We start from the raw sequence: 22,923 nt of genomic DNA, 5'->3' as shown, positions 1-22,923 counted from the left end.
CGCTCAGGTGAAGTAAGGCAAGACATCAGGACCAATCTACAGGTGGGGTGTTGGGAAGGGAATTTGGGGGCTGACGATTTCTACTTGGAAAATAAGCAGATTTGTTTTGGAATTCTCTTCCTACACCCAGACCTGTACCACAATGAGTTATACATTACATGAATGGGATTTATCATCTTTTAAGGTGGAAAGCCAAGTGCTTCAGCTGCTAGGTCATGGGGCTCCACCAGCATGTAGGAAGTGAGCCCCTCTTTCTGCACCCACCCTGCCTCTTCCCTCTTCCTCCTCTCTCTATAACCCCTCTCGTCTTGATTAAAAAAAAAAATCCTCATTTTCATTTAGTGTGGGTTTGTGGCCAGCAGCCTTCCTCCAGGGCTTTGGGCTCTGGGTTGAGATGGAAGCCTAGATAAGAATGGACTATGAATCATACTGTCAGCCTCCTGACCCACACAGCCTGGCAGGGATGTGCAGGGGAAGCCCAGTGGGGTTTCAGACAGACAGACAAACACTGGAAGGTGGGATGGATTCAAACTGTTGTCCAGCTTCCTGTCCCGTTCTTGGCAGCCACTCCCAACTAGGGAATAGTGGCCCCAGCTGTCAGTTGGATGGAGCCGCCAAACAGAGGAGGATGGATGGTTGAAAGGAACTAGGGTCTTGGATGGGTTTCCGTGCAAGTTCTTCAACATTCCCTCTCCTCCCTCTCTGCCCCCTCACCCCCCCCGCCCCCGCCCATAGTTCTTTTGCTTTAGTATGGTTTCCAGGTAAAATCAGATTCCAGGACCCTTCAAGAGGGGTGAGGGAGGAGTGATGCAAACCAGTGGCAATATTTACCACCTTTTATTGGGTATTTATGGACCAGACACTTTTCTTTGTATATAATGTGTCCTTAATTCTCACAAACACTCACAAGGGATGGGATACTTTCCTTTACCCCATTTAAAGTATTTTTCTTTTTTTTTTTTTCTTTTAGTCTTCACCCGAAGATATGTTAATTAATTTGGGGGGGGAAGATTTGTGAGAGACACATTGGTTGGTTGCCTCCTGTACCCCCCGCCCCACCAGGGGCTAAGGATGGAACCTGCCAGCTCTTTGGGATACAGGATGACACACCAACCACTTGAGCCACCCAGACAGGGCTCCTTGATCCCATATTACAAATGTGAAACTGAGGCTCAGAAAGATGGGGTCCCTTAGTCACATGGCTAGTAAGTGGCATAGCTGGGATTCAAATCCATTCTCTCTGAATCTAAGACAGTTCTTACCGCCTTTGTGATGCTCCTTGTGTAAGGACAAGCTGGCATTGTAATGGCAAAAATGACTATTGAGTTCTCACTAAGTGCCAGACACTGTTCAGGGGGTTTAGAGGTGTTATATCATTTATGGTGCAGGAGTTTCAGTGGTTTTGGTGGTGATCAGTGACTGCCTCAGCCCCTCTCCAGCAGCTCCCCTGCCTGATCCCGCCCAGCTGCTAGTGAGTGGGTGGGGCAGGGGCCCTGTTTGCTTTATCCTAGAGGTGGTTGAGGTCTAATGAAAGATTGATTGTCCACCTCTGATCCGTTAGCCCTGACCGTTGGCTTGTGAATGATCCCACTGTCCCCTAAGAGGCCTTTCTCAGGCTTCACTCAATAAACATTTGTGGAATGACTGAATTAGCACCTTGTGCTGAGCAGTCTGCTGTCCTGCAGAAATGTGAGGCAGCCCAGAGGCAGCCCTCAGAACCTGGGAGAATGGGCCACACAGTTCTCACCCTTGGGCGAGGGAGGCAGCATGAGCTCTGCTCCTGTGGCTTTTGGATTTCCCTGGAAATATGTTGGCTGCCACCTGTTTTATAAAGAATTTTTAAAGATTTAGTACATGAAGAGAAATTTGACTTAAAAAAAAAAACCTAACAGGCAAAATGACTTCATTAATAAAGTTGCCACTCTGTCAAAAAGTGGGAAATCAGATGGTGCTATTTGACTTAGGGCTTCTCAAACTTTTCCAAGGAGAAGTGTCTGAAAGCAGTGAAGATGGACAGGTGCTTCTGGGGGTGGGGCGGGGAGAGGGTATCAGGTTGGTGCCAGAAAACCTGAAAATTGATTTAAGGATTGATGCAGTTTTTTCACTTGATTTTGTATGTTGAATTTGGTTCAAATTATATATATATATATTTATTTATTTATTTTTTCTTTTCGTTTCCCCCAAACCCTTGTGTAAAATGGGTGTCCTGGCATATGGGGGCTGAGAGTACTGGAACGGAGGAGAAGCAAGGCAAAGGATCTGGTCTGGGGACCTGGAGTACTGTTTGCATTTTCCATTTACTTGGTTCACAATAATAGAGCTCCCAAACCCCTGTAGAGATAATCCCTTTTCCCATTTTGCAGAATGAAGAAAGTGTTTTAAAAATAAAATAATCTTTATTGTTTGTTTTCTTATCTCCCCACTCCCCCCACCCCCGGCCAGCTTTATTGAGATATAACTGACATATAACATTGTGCAAGTCTAAGGTGTACACATGATGCTTTGATACATATATATATTGCTACTTTGTTTTTGTAGTGGGAACATTTAAGATGAACTCTGTTAGCAACATTCAAATATATAATTCGGTATTGTTAACTATTGCTGCCATGCTATACATTAGATCCTCAGAACTTCATTCATCTCATAACGACATTTGTACCCTGTGACCAGCATTGCCCCACTTCCCCAGCCCCAGCCTCTGGCGATCACCATTCTGCTCTCAGTTTCTGTGAATTCAGCTCTTTATAGATTCCACTTATAAGTGAGAGCATTGTTGTTTGTTTCCTTATTTCCAAAGTTATACCTATTCATTGAAAACAGATATTCAACAGCATTAAGGATATACTGCTAATAATCAGTACATCTGTCCTCAAGATATAGCCTTCCAAGTCTTTTTCTCTGCTTCTAGGAGTAAATATTTTTTAAAATGAACAAATTAATTATTTTTGATTGAATTATTGTCAAAGCTAAGAGCCATCTCAGACTAGTTTTGAAAGAATGGAGAGAACTATGAATAATTTAAAAACATCATAAGGTTAATCTTGTTTATGAACCCTCAGAGCTCCCTCCATAATTCACCTGTCATTTGGTTGCCTGCTGTAGGGCTGCTGCTGAAGTTGCACACTCAGGCCGTGCTCCTTTCTCAGTGACTCAAGTGTCTTAAATATCTCAAATGTAGCAGAAAAGGCCACTCTTCAGTGCTGTCGATGTGCCAAGTTTGAGCAGAAAATTCTAAAGCTAAATTGCACAGTAAGGAGGAGGGAGCCTTAGACAAGGGCATTGTTATGGCATTGCATTTTATTATCTGTTTGACTTTGGGCAGGCTGGTAGCTTCCCTGAACCAATTTTCTCTTCTGTAAATTGGGGATAGTTACCATACTCTACCATCCCCTACCAGAGTCACTCTGAGGACCATGTGTCAAGCATTATTCTTACTTGCATTGCATGCAAGTGTGTATGCTATTTTTTTAAAAGTTTAGATGTAGAAAAATCAAAAGCATTGTCACTCTTTGTAAAATACTGGAATCTACTTCTTGAGTTTAACATTAATAGGAATTAATTATGAATGCAAATACCCTATCGGATCCCTACTCTAAGTTTTCTGTAAAGAATATAGGATTTCTTGATGGCTAGCAGCTCATTGATCTTCAGAAGAAATGGACAGAAAACATTTCACAGAGTAAAAGCAGACATGCCATTCAGAGGCATTCTTCATTTGCATAGGGGTCTCCAAGCTCCCAAGAGCTGTGTGTGTGTGTGTGTGTGTGTGCGCGCGTGCGCATTCACCAAGGCAGAGTCATGCAAGAAAGAAGCAAGGAGAGCAACTAGAAGGGTGGTGTACCGGGGGGGCTGTGGGGGGCATGCTGCAGGGGCTGCCTGTGGTACACACCTGGCTCCTGGACGCCCTGGGGAGAGGAAGGAGCCCTGCGTGGGGGGGCAGGTGGCTCGGCTTCTACTCCTACCTCAGAGACAAACTGAGCAATCTGGGTTTCATCATATCCTCTCCCTGAGCCATGTTTTCTTTATAAAGTGAGGGAACTGGACCAGATGAGGTTCCTTCCAGTCTTAAAAATCTGTGATTCTGGGTTATTTTCCATTCCCTTCTGCTCAAATACAAGTTTGGTAGAGAATGACCACATCCAAATGAATCAGGTGTCAGAAAATGTTTCTACTTCCTGTTGCTTCAAGCTCTCAGTGCCCCCTCATGATTTTCTAAGGGTCTTCCCAGCTGACTGCTCTCATGGAGAACACTTGGTCAGTAGATCATTGAGACTTATTTCCAATTCTCTGTTAACTATTAATCTAGAGCCTCCTTAGATTGTTAGGAGGAGAGAACTGCTTTCAGGCAACTTTTAGAAAGATAGGTTGACAGAAGTATAATGAAAGTAATACAGCCATGTGTGTCATTAAATACTCACCTCCTAAATCACTAGACATGTTATTTTTCCTTAGTGACCACTGGAGACTTGGCTGTGTGCTAAGACTTTTACAGAATGTGGGAGAAACATACTCTTGAATGGCTCAAAACTCGGGGTTGGGACTGGGGTAGAGAGCGGGGAAAGGATGAGACAGGAGAGAGGCGAGAGCAGCTGGAGTGTCTGGAATACCACGGAGATGAAAAGGCCGATCTGGGAAAAGATTGGTCCCCCAACGGCCTGGACTGCCTAGTTTAATTCTTCATCTACATTGCCTGGCACTCAGTGGGAACTTAGTGAAATATTTTTAATGAATTAAACGAGCAAATGAATGAATGAATCACTCTTTTGAAATGAAGTCTTTGCTGAAATGTGTTGCAATAACCCTCAGGTGATTGCAGTGATTTCTTTACATACGTGAAGTACTTTCAACCACAAGAACACTTCATATGCATTATCCTCATAGTCGTGCCAGAGATGAAAGAGGTCAAAATAAAAGCATTTCCTAATGTCTTACTTTCTAGACACTGTGCAACTACTAGTAGAAATAGATGTGGTTTATTATTCCTAGATGAGTCCTCTTTCTAAAATGCACCAAGAAATAAGTATTTCAGAGGGGAGGGTATAAGACCTAGTAAACAATTCCACAAATTTGCATTCTGAGTTAGAGGGAGAAAGAAAGTCTTTTTGTTTCCTTTTTGCCTTTGCAGAAGCATTGTTTCACTGCTAGTCTTGACAGAACTGACACCATCAGCTTCTGATTAGAAAGATGTGTTTGCTGTTATTACTCATGGCCACAGGCCCCTGAGCTCTTCTGCCACTGGCTGCATCAGTTGATTCAAACACAGGGCTGTGAGGCTGAGGGCCTGGGCTGGGTCTCGGCCAAGCCAAGCTGCTCAGTCAGATCAGTGCCTCAACCACCCGCCCCCTGGGAGGAACACTGGACTGTGGTGTGTTAGATTCTTTAGGGCAGATTCCTTACCGCTGCTAGTTTTAGACTTGTCATTTGAGTTTTAGAAGTAAGGGGTGTGGGTTTTCAGTTTAAGTCTTTGGTCCTTTATAGAATAGATTCTAGGCTTATTTCAGGTTCTACCATGTCAGGACATGTTCGGGGTACACCCTGAGACCTTTGCTGTCCCCAAGTCTGCAGCTATCACCATAGTACATCATTTGCCTCAATGTGTCTGGAGAATGGTAATGATTGTAACTGCCTCACAAGGTTGTTCAGAGGATTAAAAGAAGTCACATATTTATAAAAAACAGCAAAAAAAAAAAAAAAAAAAAAAGAGAGAGAGAGAGAGATGGACAGGCTGTTGCTGGGTGGTTAGTCAAGGACTCACTAGCCAAGGACTCACCACCTCATACCTATCCCTACTATATTTGATTTAACTACAATTTTTATGAGACACAGATTCATGGTAACTTGTGAATAGTTGAAACCACAGGCATTCATCTGCAAATGCTATGGAACTACTGGTAGTGATTGGTTAGATATAATTCATCTTCCTTAGTTATTTTAAACCTATTTTTTAAGAATCTGGTTTACCTTTTGTTGCTAAAGTAACATATTGTATTATATTTGGTTGCTTTTGACTGCTTTTTCAACCTCGTGAGGCAAGTAAATGATTATGATATCTGACATTTGTTGAGCAGTTACTATGTACCAGACACTGTTGGAAGCCCCGTTCCTGTGTCCATTTATTTACTCCCTCCATATCTGTTATTGATACTATTTTCCCCCATTTTATGGTGAGGAAATTTAAGGCCCAGTCAAGTTAAGTAAGTTGCTGAGAATAACACAGTTGTGAGGAGCAGTCATGAGTAGAAAGTCAGAAGCCAGAAGGTTATGAAGCGCAGTGGCTGGCAAGGTGGCGGTGGGTGGCTCTGCTGAGGAAGGTGTTTCTGGCTTGTGTCCACGGGCAGCTGTGAGTCTGGAAGCCCATGTTTCTTATCGGGGTTACCTTGTAGTGGAATAAACTTGGCTTTGGAATCAATCTTGAGTTTAAACCTTAGATCCACTTACAGTTGTGTAATTGAACAAGTTATTTAACCTCTGAGTATCAGTTCCTTTTCTGAAAAATTTGCATATATCTTTCACAAAGTGGTTCTAAGGAATAAATAAGAAAATGAGAATATTGAAGTGCTTAACATTGTGTCTTACACAAAATAGCTATTTAGTGTCAGTTCCTGTCCATTTGTTCCCTCTGTCTTCTCTTCCCTTATCTGTCTTCCTCTAGACTTCCTCTTGACTTTGCCATTTTCCAGCTACACTTCATCAAGTCACTCCATTTACAGATGCTTCAGTTTCCACATATAGAAAATGGGGGTTGATGGTATTTGTCCCACTATTTTATTGGGTTTTCATTTAGTCATTGAGTTTACAACCAGATTTCTGGGGATTAAAAAAAGAACAAGAATATGCCCATAAGAAGGGCAACAACGATAAAGTAATACTGACAATACAGTGTGCTAAATGTACTAAGAGAAATATATACAGCCTACTGTGAGGCTGCAGAGAGACCAACTGCCTGGGAAAGTTGGAAGGAGGCAGATGAGGTAGAATCACGGCCCAGGAGAGGGGTTTGCTAGATTGAGAAGGGAGTGGGATAGAGGGAAGGGGTTGAGCGACTTTCAAGTTCATGAAGGCAGGAATGGCATGGGATACCAAGGGAACAGGGAGAGACTGGTGAGCTGGCACATGGACAGGTGAGTTATGGATGGAGGTGTTGCTCTTGTTGTAGGCTGAAGCCCAAAGGTGAAGCCAGGCTAAAAACTTGCCCTTTGCCTTGAAGGCTGCAGGGAAGCATGTAAATGTTGCGAGCAAAATAACTAGATTTCTTTTTAAGACAGTAACACTGCCCAAAGTGTAAAAGACAGATTTGGAGTTGAATGAAGGCACACTGGTTTAGACTTATGGGTACAGGTAAGATAACGTATTTTAGTGCTTTTTGTAAAAGTTACTTGTAGAGATGGTGCTGCTATTTAAGACTTAATACAGGAAAGGACATATGTGTTGGAAAATGGTAACTCCACATACTAATTTATAGACTAGACCACGTCAGGGCAAAATTATTCCAAAAAGGTCCATATGACCTGCTTTGGAGCTAAGCATGGTTACCATTTTTTTTTAATACAAAGACTGTGATATGCTTTTGGCAAAATGAGTGAGGCTTGGACATAGATGGAATGTCTAAAGCCCTTTTTATTATCTCCAGAATTGAGTTGAAGATTCTGGAAATAGTTGATACCCAGTGCATGCTGCATTTGGTTAGTGCTTCATAGAATGTCTTGTGCTCAGCGTGCACTGCTGTGGTTAGCAGTCTCTGAGTTTCCTGGGGGGAGGAGCAGGGAGGCCTGAACCACAAAACTATCATTTATGGGCAAATTGCAAGAAACTGGGTGGCCCTTTTCCCCAAGCAGTCAGAGTCAGACACAAGTACACACAAGTGTGTGTTTGTGTGTTTCTAGGTCTGTGTTTATGTTTTCCTAAGTGTTGTCTGCTTTATCCAGACCAGAGGGAAAACCTGCCATGCACTTGGGGTTCCTTGGGGAGAGCCGCCAGGGAGGCTAGCCTTGGTTACCGGCGTGCCTGGGTGGAGGGCAGATCACCTGCTTCCCCACAGGAACTGGTGGTGGCTGGGAGCCAAGGGTGTGGCGGGGATGTGGTTCCACCTGTCAGATTCTGCTGCGCACATGTGTGCCCCTACCAAGGAACTGAGCACACGGGTTTGCTTGGTGTGGGAGGAAGCAAGCATGCAGTTAATGTGCTCGCTTTTTCTCTTCTCTGGCAGCCTTTCCCCAAGATTACTGTGAGCACTCAGGAGCTGAAAGCAAGTCTTGGGTTGACATTCAGTACACAGGGAGCAACACATATGCTTGAAACTCCTTGAGGAATCTCACCTTGAGCTTTTGGAACACAGGAGCTTTGAACTTGACCTCTTTACATGCCAGACCTCAGGCTCTTCTCATTGGGTTAGTCAGGTCTATGATGATCCTTTGATAACCCAGGTTTGCTTTCTTTCCTTTAAGACCAAAGACACCAAGATGGATGAACTGTGGGGGAAAATGTTCAGACTTTTGAGGGTGTGAGCATGCCTGTGTGCATGTGTGTATGCACACATGCTTCACTATCTACAGGTACAGGGACCAGCATTTACATGTGGCTTAATATTTAGTTATGGTATGATTGCTTGATCTTTGGTGAAATTTGTTGCTACTCTGTCAAAACTATTATTAAATAGTGAACATTGTTGATAAAATAGGAATCGTGATATAGTGGGAAGAATATAAGATTTACAGGCAAGAATTAGATCACTCAACAAACGCTCAGTGTTTACTCTGTTTATTATGAACAAGAAACCGTTTTAGGCTCAGAGTCCAGGGGAAAGCAGATGACTGCAATTCCCATCGAGTATGAAGTCAATATAGAGGTGAACACAGAGAAGAGAGGTGTATGGTGAGAGGGAAGGCGATTCAAATGCCAAGGGCTTCCCAGAAGAGGTGACACTTGAGAGGAGACTTGAGGGATGAATAGGGGTCAGAAAGTTAAGAAGGGTAGGAAGTAGTCCAGCGGGCACAGTTCAAGTCAAGGTTGGCAGGAGCTGAGGCCAGAGCGGTGAGCAGTGGGCTGATCGTGGAGAGCTTTGTACATCTCCTTAAGGAGGCTAGACTTTTTTCAGATCCTGTCTTGTGTCCTCCACTGTGTGAAAATTGGGCGAGTATTTCCTCTCTGAGGCTGTTTCATTATTAGTGATATACAGAAGATAGCGATTGCCAGGCTTTATTTCATGATGTTGTAGGGAGACTAAAATAAGATGATAATAATAGCCAACAATTATTGAATACCACTAAGTGCCAGAATTTGAGCTAAGCTGTTTACATGAAATAACTCATTTAATCCTCACCACAACTTTATAAGATAGGTACTATTATTAAGCCCATTTTACAGAGGAGAAAACAGAGGCATGGAGGTTAAGTAACCTGTTTCAGATCATAAAGCTATAAAGTGGTAGAGTCAGGACTTGAATTGAGATAGTCTGGCTATAGAGAACTTCTCCATTGTGGTGTGTTGTGTGTGTGTTTACTGCGTTACGTTTCTACCAACCTTAGCACATTGGCTTTAGGGAGAAGAAATGCATAGCTGTGGGCTTACCATGTGTAGTGTTTGGCTTCTCCAAAATGCCCACTACTAAGGTTCTGTGTGTTTGGGGGAAAACATTGTGCGTCCTGATGCACGCTGGGCAGGTAGACTTCTTGAACCATCATCACTGTGCTTTTGGATTGTGAACAACACCCTTAACTGTCTCTGAGCTTTTTCCTGTCTCTGCCCATTGAGGGGTGGCACTCAGCTAGTGCCACCATTGTTTGGATACCATCTCTCAACAACCACCTGTTCTTTTGAAGGCGGGGTCCCCTCTTTACACCACTTTCTCTACCCTCAGCCTCCAGAACTTAATCTCAGTTTCTTCCCCAGTGACATGAGGCCTTGGCTTACACACAGTTTTCTGCCCCACCCTGACTTTGATTGGCAAAGGTACTGGTGACATGCCAGTTACCAAATATATTGCCTTTCCTCTGCTCCTGTCTGCCTGGACTTCTTGCTCTAACTTGCTAGGTTGATAACCCCTTCTTTCCTGAAATTCTTTCCCCAGCTTTGTGATACACTGCTATTCTGTTCTTTCAACCGAACTGCTCTTTCTGTTTTCAGTTGACAAGTACAATGTCATTTGCCTTCTTTTCTGTGATTTTTTTCATTGCATTCCTTCCCTTGCCGAGTTCAGCGACCCCCACTGCTATAGCTGATCCTCAAAGCTGGGGACTTCCATGTTTACAGTTCCAGACACAGCCTCTCTTCTGAACACTGGTTCTTCATCTCCATTGGAGGTCAAGACCCGTCCACTGCCTTTTCTGCCATGCTGTTAGTTTTTACCTTTAACCTGGCTTCCCTTCCAGGCATTCCTGGTTCAGTGCAGTAATCCCCCAGATACTCGGCTTAAGAGCTTCGAGTCGTGTTTGAGCCTTTGAGTCTCATGCGTCTCCAAGGAGCATCATTACTGCTTCTTTCCTAATGTTGTTCCCAAAAGACATTTGTATTTCACCTCTTCTGCCACTTGGGCTTTCTTTGGCTTTTATGAGGTCTATTGTGAAAGCCCTAGCCCTTTTGCTTGTAGTGACTCTTCTCCTTCATTCATGCTAAAGTAGAATGATTAAAAAAGTAAACATACACATACACGTTCCTCATCACCAACTGTAAAAAGGACAACCTCCTTAGTCCAACATTTGAAACCTTCAATGATCTGATCCTACCTTCTGTTTTAAATTCTTATCTCATACCATCCCCTTCTATGAACCCTGTCTTCCAATTAAACTGATTCCAATCAAATGATACTTTCATTGCCCTCATTGAGTTCTTCCCAGCCCTGTCACTTACTCTAAAATCCTGTCTTTAAAACTGCAACTCTGTGGTAATTCTTACCAAAATCTTTCTGGTTGCTCACAGCAGGAAGTTTCCTCTTCCCTCTCTAACTGGTTTAGTGTTTGGCTTATGCCTCTTTTATGATTGTCATCACATACCACCTTGTTATCATCACTTCTTATTTACTCATCTTATCTTCCCTATTAGTCTGAAAGTTCTAGAGGGCTGGGACCGAAGGAATTTGTTATTTCCTTAATGCCTGGAGCCCAACAGACTGACACAGTACAAGAGTGCTGAATGAAGGCTTTGAAGCACTGAGTTATGTTTAGGCTTTTTTAAAAAGGACTTTAATACGTATATTGACCATAAGAACTTACTGGTCAATTGACAGCTAGTAATCAGGTATTTGGTTTTCTGTTCCCATGTGTACAGAAAAGAATTAATATAGGAAGCCTGAGACTACTTACGTCAGAAAGGCCTCCTTGACCAGCATTTGGGAACTTGGATTTGGAAGGGTTCCCACCACTCTAAATGATAACAGTAGCTCGCTGTACCTCAACTGTTTGTACATACAATGCAGTTTATGATGAGCACCTGCTTTCCTTCTGGAGTCTAGAATTTGAGGACTTGCCAGGAAGGGGGTGCCTACTTGACCAATCTCCTGTAAAAACTCTGGGCACTGAATCTCAAATGAGCTTCCCTAATTTATAACATTTCCCAAATGTTGTTACAACTTGTTGCTTGTCCTGTGGGCTCCACTGGGATAAGACTCTTGGAAACTTTCACCTTGTTTTTCCCAGACATCACCCCGTCTACCTTTTTTCCTTTGCTGATTTTGCTTTGTATCCTGTCACTGAATCAATCAGAGCTGTGACTAGGACCATATGTTGTCCTTTGAGTCCTCCTAGTAAATTGTCAAATCCTGGGGCTGGTTGTGGGAATCCTCTTAACATGTAAAATGTTGCCAAAGCAGAGCCAATTCTTTTTTTTTTTTTCCCCCGATCCAAGATTTCAAAAGCTGAGAGGTTATTTGCCCTTATATTCTAGATGAGTCCAATTCATAAGACTGTGTGTATGGACATGTCAATGTAAACATTGCTCTGCAGGATAAAGCTGAAGTGTTTTCAATTGCTCACTATAAAATTTTGGTCAGAAAGAGCTATTGGAGAAGGTTTGGTTGAATTTTTCATAACATCTCAAGGACTGCCAGTGAGTCCTAATCATATCAATCATCAGAACTAGGCTCTTAGCAAAATTAGGGGCAATATTTACCTGAGCTCCATTCTCATTATGCCTCTAAATCAGGAGTTGAGTTCCTTGGACATTTTTCCTACCTGAACATAGGGGGTGGGCAGGGCAACCACCATGCTGAGCTTCTATTTTGTCAAACATCAGTGAAGTCTTTAAAACAGATCATTTCTTTTAATCCTTCCAAACATCCTCAAAGGTTGGAATTTTAAGCCATAAAATATAGATAAGGAAAATGGAGCTTAAACAAGTTAAATATTTGCCCCAAGTCGCACATTAATGAAGTGGTAGCTCTGGAACTCAAACACAGGTTGGTCTCACTCCCAAGTCGGGGATTTTTCTTCCTCCACTGTGCTGCTGGAGCACAGTGGTGGGACTTCATAGGGTAATAATCATTATATTGGCCCTTTCACAGGTGGCAAAGTCTTACCTGAGCCTCAGTAAATGTTAAGTTTTGAGAAGTTTTAGCTTTTGGTGCCTAGCTGGAAGTTTAGGAGGTCTCCCTGGCAAAGACAGCTTATGTGGATGCTCTGTGCTTGTGCGTTGCCCCCTCTGCATCCCACGGGTCTTCCGGCGTGGCGGCCTTCATAGCTGCGCTCGTCTCACCCAGCGGTGAGCTGTGGTTTGTGGGGGGTGGTGGGTGGAGGGCCAGGAGGGATGGTCAGCTCTGTCATGTTGTCAATTTCAAAGCACTCTTGCATGAAGTCTTCCATTCTGACAGATTTTGGGCAAACACTTATCTGGGAATAATCTGCTTTATTAATTTAAAAGTAAATGAGGTGTTTTTTTTTTAATGGAACCATGGGGAGGAAAATAGAAATGGACAACTTGGGGTGCCCTCTTCTATTCTTGTCAGTTTCATCCTGGGAAATGTTTTTGTATAACAGTTCTTTTGGATGATCAGCACACTTCAATAAGGGAACAAGGCCTTGGACTCCAGAGAGTACAGTGGAAGGTGCTGACCGTGAGCAAACACATGCAGCACCTGGTACGGTGCCCGCCATAGGCTAGGCTCACCGTTTACGTTCACTGAATGAATATGACTGGGCAGAAGTATCTTACCTCTTCCATTGCCCAAAGGACAGAGTAACTTGGGTCCTAGCTCCCATTAGTGTGCTCTGGCTGAGGAAGGGAAGGTTCACTTTTTTCTTTTTTTCTTTTTTTAAGGGCAGATGTTGAACTTGGGGCCAGGCCACCATCATTTCAGAAGATGAAATGCAAGTGGTTTTCCATGGTGGGGCACGATTTTACCTGGGACGCTGAGACTAGATTTAGTGGCGGTAGTACAATAATAATCACAGCTAATACTTATGTAGTGTTTACTCTGCTAGACTAAGTGCTTTACGTATACAAATGCATCGAATCCTCACACTGTACCTGTAAGTAGGTATTTTACCAATGAGGTCGCTGAAGTACAGAGAGGCTAAGTCACTGGCCCAAGGTAATTGCCAAGTGGTAGTTCTGAAACATAAATGTGGAGACCAAAGAGCAGCTGCTTAACCCTTCCCTTAGTGATATTATAAGAGAATAGGAACATAGTCATTTCCCCCCATTTTTTAAAATTGTGATAAAATGCACGTAAGATTTGTCATCTTAACTTTTTCTAATAGACAGTAACTTCAAACACATTCACAGTTTTGTGCAACCATCACCGCTGTGTAGCTCCATGACTCTTTTCTTCTTGTAAAACTGAAACTCTATACCCATTAAACAGTAACTCCCCATTCCACCCTACCCGTAGCTCCTGGCAACTGCCATTCTACCTTCCATCTTTATGAATTGATTACTCTAGGTACCTCATATAAGCAGAATCACACAGCATTTCTCTTTTTATTACTGGCTTACTTCATTTTGTCTAATGTCCACAAGATTCATCCATGTTGTAGCATGTGTCAAAATATCCTTCCTTTTTAAAGTTCCATAATATTCCATTGTGTGTGTACACCACATTTTGTTTATTCATTCATCCAGGAATGGAAACTTGGGCTGCTCTCATGTTTTAAGTAATGTGAATAATACTGCTGTGCACATGGGTATGTAAATATTTCATCGAGACTTTACTTTCAAAGCATTTTTTGGGGCCTATATATCCAGAAGTTGAATAGCTGGATCATATGATAAATCTATTTTTAATATTTTTAGGAACTGCCATACTATTTTCCACAGAGGCTGTACCATTTTACATTCCCACCTACAGTGCACAGGGTTTCACGTTCTTCACATCCTTGTCAACACTTGTTGTTATCTGTGTTTTGACAGTAGCCTCCTAACAGATGTGAACGTAGCATGTCATTGTGGTTTTGATTTGTATTTCCCTATTAATTACTGATGTGGAGTATGTTTTCAGTTCTTATTGGCCATTTGTGTATCTTCTTTGAGGAAATGTCTATTCAAGTTCTTTGCCCATTTTTTAATAATCTTTTTTGTTATTGAATGTTAGGAAATTGCTATATATTCTGGATATATAATCCCTGTGTATAAAACCATATACTCCCTTATCAGATATAGATTTTCAAATATATTCTCCCATTCTGTGGGTTGCTTTTTTTTTCTGTTGATAGTTAATTTTGATGCACAAATTTTTAAAAATTTTCATGAATTCCAATTTGTCTATGACTTTTGTGTCATAGCCAAGAAATTTTTGCCAAAACCAATGTCATGAAGCTTTTGCCCTGTGTGTTCTTCTAAGATTTTCAGTCTTAGGTCCATTTTGAGTTAATTTTTGTATATGATTGGTAAGGGTCCACCTTCATTCTTTTGCATGTAGATATCCAGTTTTATTTATTAAAACAGCACTATTTGTTGAAAAGACTGTCCTTTTTCCCATTGAATGGCCTTAGTACCCATGTGAAAAATCTTTTGAGGGAAACTTGGAATTTTGAAAGGCTACCTAGTTCTTGGTATTTCTTGGTTTTATTAAAAAGAAAGTGTCGACGATGGACTTCACTTTCCATGCATTCCTGGAGCAATTTCTGGAAATCCTGCTTTTCCTTTACTCCTAGGTAAACCTCAAACAATTACTTAGATTTTTATCAAAGAAATGAGAATTCATGTTTGAGTCTTCTTGTACTTTCCCCCCTCACATAATGATATTTTTTCTCCTCTCAAATACATGGCAAATAGTAGAAATGAAGCACAGACCAGCAGAAAAGACTTAAGTTCTCTCACTGCAGGACCAAGTTATGGAGAGACACAGTTCCCAGTTAGGAGTTTGGATTCCCTTGAGTTTTGTGATATGAAGGTCTATCCTGTGACCTTGAGGATGCAGGAGGTACCGTGGCTTGTTCTGCTCTGCTGTAAAGTTGGAGCCTGCACTTTTGAGTCATTGCAGCACAGGGATGGAGGAACTGTGAGCTCTTTTCTCTAGCAAGTTGAATAGCATCACTAATTAAAGATGGCAAAGCCTTAACTTCTTATTTTGACATCTTTCCAGTTGCGCTGAGCTTGTTTTTCAGAGCACGTAGTTATTCTTAATTAAATATTTTACAGGGTTCATATTTGCATTGAGAGAGCACACTGACTAAATGTGAAAATGCAGTTGTTTGCCAGCTTCAGCCACAGATTCTCCAGCCTTTTTTTGGTAATAGGATTTTTCATTTGTGCAGAACTAAATAATGCGACAGCTGTGAGGCTTTAACCATGGAATGACTATTTATTTGCCTGTTAGGACAATTTCCATGACAAGAAGTGTTGAGAACATTTGGTTGATTTTTAAGGACAGGTTTATAAAACATGGTTATGAGATATGTCAGTTTACATTTCATGGATGTTATCAAAATTTGAGGTGGCTGAAACTTTTCTCCATGTCTGTCTCTTGGAGAAGGTTTATAATTCAAAGTTCCTGAAGAGGAAAAAGAAAACTGCTCATTTCTAAAACAAAGAATTTGATGAATAACAATTTTCAAATTACTTCCTCTTCTGAAGGTATTTATATTTTGTAATGAAGAAGATGATGTAATAAATGCTCTGACGCTAAGAATCTGGTTGCAGGGAAGGGGAGATCAGTTTATTAACAATTTTCTTTTATGATTACTTCTCTCTTTTAACTTAATCTGTTGCATTTTCCCTTTACCATGTAGTCCCCTTATACCCCCTGCCCCCAGGATTCATCACACTGTTGTCCGTGTCCATGAGTCCTTATTTCTTTTTGCTCAGTCCCTCCACCCTGTAACCTCCTCAGTCCACTAGCTGCCATCTGCTCTCCATCTATGAGTCTCTGTTTTGCTTTTAGTTCAGTTTGTTCATTAGATTCCCCATATGAGTGAAATCATACAGTATTTGTCTTTCTTTGACTGGCTTATTTCACTTAGCATAATGTGCTATGGGTCCATCCTGTTGCAAAGGGTAAAATTTTCTTCTTTTTTATGGCCAAGTAGTATTCCATTGTGTGAATGTCCCATAGTTGTTTTATCCACTCATCTATTGATGGACACTGGGGCTGCTTCCATATCTTGGTGATTGTAAATAGCGCTGCAATGAACATAGGGGTGCTCATGTTCTTTCAAATTAGTGTTTTGGTTTCCTTTGGATATATTCCCAGAAGTGGGGTCACTGGGTCAAAACACAGATCCATTTTTAATTTTTAGAGATATCTTTATACTGCTTTCCACAGTGGCTGCACCAGACTGCATTCCCTCCAACAGTGCAAAAGGGTTCCCCTTTCTCCACATCCTCACCAGCACTTGTTGCTTATTGATTTATTGATGATAGTCATTCTGATAGGTGTGAGATGATATCTCATTGTGGTTTTAATTTGCATTTCTCTGATGATTAGTGACGTTGAGCATCTTTTCATATGTCTATTGGCCATCTGAATGTCCTCTTTGGAGAAGTGTCTATTCAGGTCCTTTGCACATTTTTAATTGAGTTTTATTTTATTTATTTATTTATTTATTTTTGGTATTGAGTTTTGTAAGTACTTTATAAATTTTGGATGTTAACCCCTTATCGGATGTATCAGCAAATATGTTCTCTCGATAGGTTGAACATATTTGGTAGGTTGTTTTTATTTTGTTGATGATTTCCTTTGCTGTGCCAAATCTTTGTAGTTTCATGTAGTCCCGTTTGTTTATGTTTTTCTTTTTTTTCCCTTGCCTGCAGAGGTATATTCAATAAACTATTGCTACGAGCATTGTCTGAGATTTTGCTCCCTTTTGCTTTCTTTTAGGATTTTTATGGTTTTGGGTCTAACATTTAAATCTTTGATCCATTTTGAACTTATTCTTGTGTGTGGTATAAGAAGGTGGTCTAATTTTAGTTTTCAACTTCTCGCATAAAATCATTCTGACTCTTCAGAGTATTATCTTCTAAAGGTACTTGTTTGAAAAGGAAAAAAAAATCCTTCTGGAGACTTCAAGGTATTTAAAGTGACACACCTCATAGGGCCCCTTTAAGAGAGAGTTTACATTACGTGGACTAGAAAGGAAAGCTGCAGGTTAAGACAGAAATGAGCAGCCTTGGCTTGAAATAGAACACAGAAGGGCAGAGCACATGTGTCTGTCACCTGCCTCCACTGCATTGTCAGATAGCTGACTCTGAACTGTCCCAGCAGGGTTGTTTTGAGGGAGCTGTGCGGGTTGATCCCAGGATCACCCCTGACTGGAGGAACACCTTGCACTCCCATAAAGGCTGCATTCCTGCCATGATTTCCCTGGTGAGTTATGTCTTTTTCAATAATTCAAAGAGTCTAATCTCCTACAGGCTTCCCCTGGAGCAGACGACACCCTTCATCAGACCTTATTCATCTGGCTTCCTTTGACTCTGTTGGGTACATACCCCAATTTAGTACATAATCATATTCTTTCCTATAGAGTTCACCAGTTGCGTACTATGTGTAATTGGTGAACTCTAAATACTGGGATCTAGTACATACTAGTTTGTACATACTAGTACATACTGGGTTCAATCTCGACTCTCAGCATGTCAAGGTTACTAATCCCCTTCTCTTGCAGCTTTTGTATTCCTATAACAGCTGGTAGAATTCTCAGGGAATGAGGTTGGGAGTTATGAGTCTTTCTCAGTTTCAAGAAGTTGAGAGAGAATAGTTATTAGCTGTGTGTGTTCCCTTCCTGTGGGCTCAAAGCTTAGGCCTATGGCCCCACATAGTTGCTGTTGACATCTTGCTAACCGCACTTCATCTAAGACTTTGATTTAGGCCAGAGGCAAGGGAGTGAAGTGGGCACTCATAAGAGTTTTCAAGTGTGTATTTGAAGAGCTATTGTAGGCGTATGAGAAAACAGCTGTTTGCTGTGTAGTGGTCTGTGCAAAAGGGAACAGATGGCAGATTAGCTGGTAAAAAAGATAATAAAGGTCTGGCCAATCTGTAGAATAGGAAAGATGTGTAGAAGTCATCTATCCCAATCTTTATTCTACAGGTGAGGAAACTGAGACAGAGGCAGCTTGAGTGCTGAAGTCCAGGCTCACAAACTAGCATAGCCAAGTGTTGAATCAGTGTCTTCATGCTTGCAGTTGGGTGTTTTCCTGTAATTCTCTACTCCCAGTCCTTAACCATTGCGAAGATTGTGACTAGATGCTCAAGAGTTCTACCCAGCAGAGCTGAGGGCTCTTCCTTTCTGGATTTTTTAAGACTAGGTAACTATCTTCCTGGAGGGTACACATGAAGTCCAGAAGACAGTGGAATATTTTTCTGGAAGTTTCTCTAAGCCAGAATACTTACTGGGAGTTTTTTGTTTTGGAAGATACACATTTGTTTACCTGTAGCATATCTTCTGCCACACCACACTTCATCTCTCACTCTACAGTGGATTTTAGGTCCTTTGGTTTTCTCTTCTGCTATGGATTTCTGATGAGGCGGGAGCTGCCAGCACCATAGGGCACACCCCAGTTTCCCAAGAATCCTCAAGCTTGTTCTTTGTCTCTAACACATGGGAGCCCAGGGATCAGAGGAAGCTGCTGGAAAGCTGTCCTTGAAATGTGGAAGAATTTAGAATGAAAGAGAAAACAATGTTTGATGTGCAGTAGTCACTTAATAAATAATTATTGAACAAATGAATTATGGTGCTTCTTCTTCCCCTGTAATTATAGGGCTAGAAGGGAACCTAAAGACAAATTCAGCTCAACCTCATCATATTATAGGGTGAAAAAAGTGAAGACTAGAAATGTTAAATGATTTGCTCAAAGTCATACATCTAGTTAGGGGCTGGGGTTAGGCACATGTCATTCTGTCTTCCACTTATATTAGGTTGAACCAAGTGAAATTGTCATTTCTAGGGGTCAAAATGTTTGTGTACTAGCAATTTCATGTGGTTCAACTTGATATGTTTGAAAGATCAATACTGTATACATTCTTATTTTAATAATAGCAGGAATACCAGGGGAGTCCAACCTGTGGCCCACGGGCCATGTGCTGCCCAGTATGGCTATCAATGAAGCCCAACACAAAATCATATATTTACTTAAAACATTATGAGATTTTTTGGTGATTATGTGTCACAATGTATTTAATGTATGGCCCGAGACAACTCTTCTTCCATTGTGGCCTAGAGATGCCAAAAAGTTGCACACCCATGCACCCAGCGAGCATATGGTAGTGTAGCTTAGCATGCAGATCAAGAATATTGGTTCTGAATAAGATGTCCCTGGTTTTACATCCTTGGTCTTTCTAAGCTGAAATTTCATCATCTATGTAATAGGAAAAATATTACATGCATCACTCTTAAGATTGTTTCAAAGCTTAAGTGAGATAAATGACTCTTTGAAGGGCTTAGTCTAGTGCCTGGCACAAAGTAATTACCTAATTATGATTATGATGTTATTCATTGATTAATAATGAAGAGAATAAAACTCAAAGGTTTTAAGAGTTAAAATCCTTCTAGAAAGCACGTTCATCTTTTCTGAAATTGATGGGATGAGGCACATCTACGTTGTCTAACGTGGACATAGATTTATATTCTATTTCATGTGCTTCTGCTGGGTATAGGGAATATACTTGGAATGATAGTCTAATTTTAAAACCTTTGCTTTGACAAATGTGCAGTTGTACCATGCAGGACCTGCCCTTCTTATGGATGAGTCCTCAGTTTCTAGCAGAGGCCAGGTGTAGAGTGAGTTGAGGCTCAGAATGCTGTTGACTGACCAACTGAGTTAGTATATTCTTTTAAAACCTGGACCCTGGAACCATATCCAGTGTTTGTCCATCCTTGCCTCATGGGTCAGCAAATATCTCTGCTGCCTGTGCTTGGAGACACCCATGTGTAAAGTATTTCTCAGAGACCTCCTTATGACCCAGTGACACATCCAGAGCAAACATGTTTTCAGACAGCTGCACACTTAAGGGAAAATTATTATTCTGTGGGTAAGAGTGAACTAAGGCACTCCCAGCCCTGAGAAGGAAGCAGTAGACTTACCCTGAAAACAAATACTTTCCTAGCAGAGAATATAAACAGAGGCCCTCCCTCCTTCCCAATACCACCAGCCCACCGTTCTTAGGAATCAGTAGGCTTTTTTGGGTGTCTTCCCCTGGTGTGTGTGCTGCCTTTGGACAGGACCACTGTGTGAGGCCATGGTGGGGAAGAGCAAGCCCAAGCCAAACCTGCTTCCATAGTGATCTGTGGGGAGAGGGACCGTCTTCACTGCTGTCATAAACACCCTGATATCTTCCCCTTTAACTAGCCTCCTCCCATTTACCATATCCTGTATCTCCATTTACTTTGTCCATATTACTTTTGTGATAGTACATAGAAGCAAAGTTTGATCTTTAGAGAAAGGTGCTACATCAATAAAACACTGCTTATTTACGGAAAAGACGTAAGCTTACTAAGAACTGGCCATCATTCTGAACTATAAAGTGAGAATTAGTGCCTGGAAGTATCTACGGAAGGATAAAACATTTAGTGAGCATCTATTTAAATTGACATTGAGCTAGGCTGGTTATGTACATCACGTCTCATTCACATAGCAGCTTTGCAAAAGTATTATCCCCTGTTTCGCAAACGGAAAAACTGAGGCTCAGAGAAATTAGCTGGCACAAGCTCACACAGCAAATAATCAGTGCAGCTCCCCGACTGCAGCTGTGTGTGTCCTTGCTGCCAGTGCAGCGCAGCTGGAGGTTGTCTTCAGTCTTGCTCTAGGCCTATAAGGCAGGCGGGCACAGTTGAGAAAACTGGAGCGAAAGCATTGTGAATTTTCAGTTTATCCAGCTCCACCGTTGGGAGTAGAAAAATGCATATATTCCTTCATTCACTTATTTGTTTATTTTAAAAACTTTTACTCGGTCTCTACTCTAGGCTCAGCACTGTGCTAGGCATTGAGATGGTACTAAAAAAGGTAGGAAACGTGGGCCCTGTCTCAGGAGTTTTTATTCTAGATAGGAAAATATAAAAGTATGAAATATTTGTTCTTCATGTAAGAACAGCAGCTAGATTGTGTGATTAAAAACAGTTGGGGTGTTGGCAGTTTAGAGCTGGGAGAGTTCTCTCTAGGTGGGTAGGAAAGATTTAAGCTATACACATACATTCATACACAGGGCGAAACTGGTGGTGCCGATGGTGGCAGAGGGGAGGTGACTTCATGATACTTATTTTTAACTCTACATGGGGCCAGGCGGGTACTGGAAACATCTGGGGCACCACTCCATAAAGGACATGGTTTTCTAACCACTATGCTCTACATATGAAACTAATACAGAATAATATTGACTGTGAAGTGTAATTGAAAAATAAAAAATACATTTATTTTCAATTAAACTTTTTATTTTGAGGTCATTGTAGATTCTCATACAGTTATAAGAACTAATACAGGGATGTCTGTGTGCTTTAACCTAATTTCTCTCAATGGTAACATCTTACACAACTATAGTACAATAATTATTGTACAATAATCATACCCAGGATATCTTTATCAATACAATCCCAGTTTCCCACTTTAACATGTACTGGGGTGTGTGTGAGTGTGTGCGTTAAGTTCTATACAGTTTCATCACATGTATCTAGTACCATCATCAGGATACTGATCCGTCCCATCCCCGCAAGGAACCCTCCCGTTTTCCTTTTGTAACCATACGCAGCTCCCTCTCACTTCCCCTACCCCCATCCCAAGCCCCTGGTAACCACTAATCTGTTCTCCAGTTCTATAATTTTTCCATTTCAAGAATGTCACATAAATGATACCAAAGGGTTACATACTGTATAATCCCATGAGATTGATCCAAGTTGTCCCATGTGTTTATAGTTTGTTGCTCTGTTGCTTAGGAGTATCTCATGGTATGGATATACCAACGTTTAGCTATCATCTATTGAAGGGCATCTGGTTATATCTAATTTCTGGCTATTACAAATAAAACAGCTATAAGCAGGAATTTTTAAACACTATTTATGTGGCATAGTTGTGTCTATTCTTAAGCAGTGTGTAAAGTGGGGGTCACTGTCACTCCTCCCTTGAGAATATTTTATTCTTTTATTTAGCACTCATTCAAAAGTACCTCCTGAGCTAAGCATTGTACTGCTTGCATTTTACTAAGAAATAGATGAGTGAAAATTACCTTTGTTGACTTGCACTTCAATGACCTACAGCCCTCAGTATATAGCTGCTTTGGAGAAATACAAAATAAAAAATCTTGTCTGTGGGCCTCATTTAAGCTTCCATGGACTCTAATATACACCAAGACTTTCTATAACTTTATATAATGATTAAAAAACTCATTTAAAATCTTAAAGTTTATATTTTGAATTATTTTGGAAATAAAAGAATGGAAGAAGTTTCTACAGAAATTGTTTAAAGATCTGTTTTCTTTTTAAAAAGATTTTATTTATTTGTTTATTTATTTTTAGAGAGAGGGGAAGAGAGGGAGAAAAACATTGATGTGTGAGAGATACATTGATTGGT

General features: G+C 41.2%; 1 protein-coding gene across 1 annotated transcript in view; it reads left to right on the top strand.

The window, feature by feature from the left end:
* SYTL2 (synaptotagmin like 2) overlaps window positions 1-22,923 on the top strand; it is a 102,882-nt gene that overhangs the window by 555 nt on the left and 79,404 nt on the right. The gene's annotated exons all lie outside the window — the stretch shown is intronic.

This window comes from Pteronotus mesoamericanus, unplaced genomic scaffold (genome assembly GCF_021234165.1).
Source record: "Pteronotus mesoamericanus isolate MK-2021 breed Mesoamerican mustached bat unplaced genomic scaffold, CSHL_Meso_final contig_33, whole genome shotgun sequence".
NCBI classification, from domain to species: Eukaryota; Metazoa; Chordata; class Mammalia; order Chiroptera; family Mormoopidae; genus Pteronotus; species Pteronotus mesoamericanus.
Note: the sequence above shows the minus strand (reverse complement) of the source record. Positions and strands in the feature narration are given on the sequence as shown.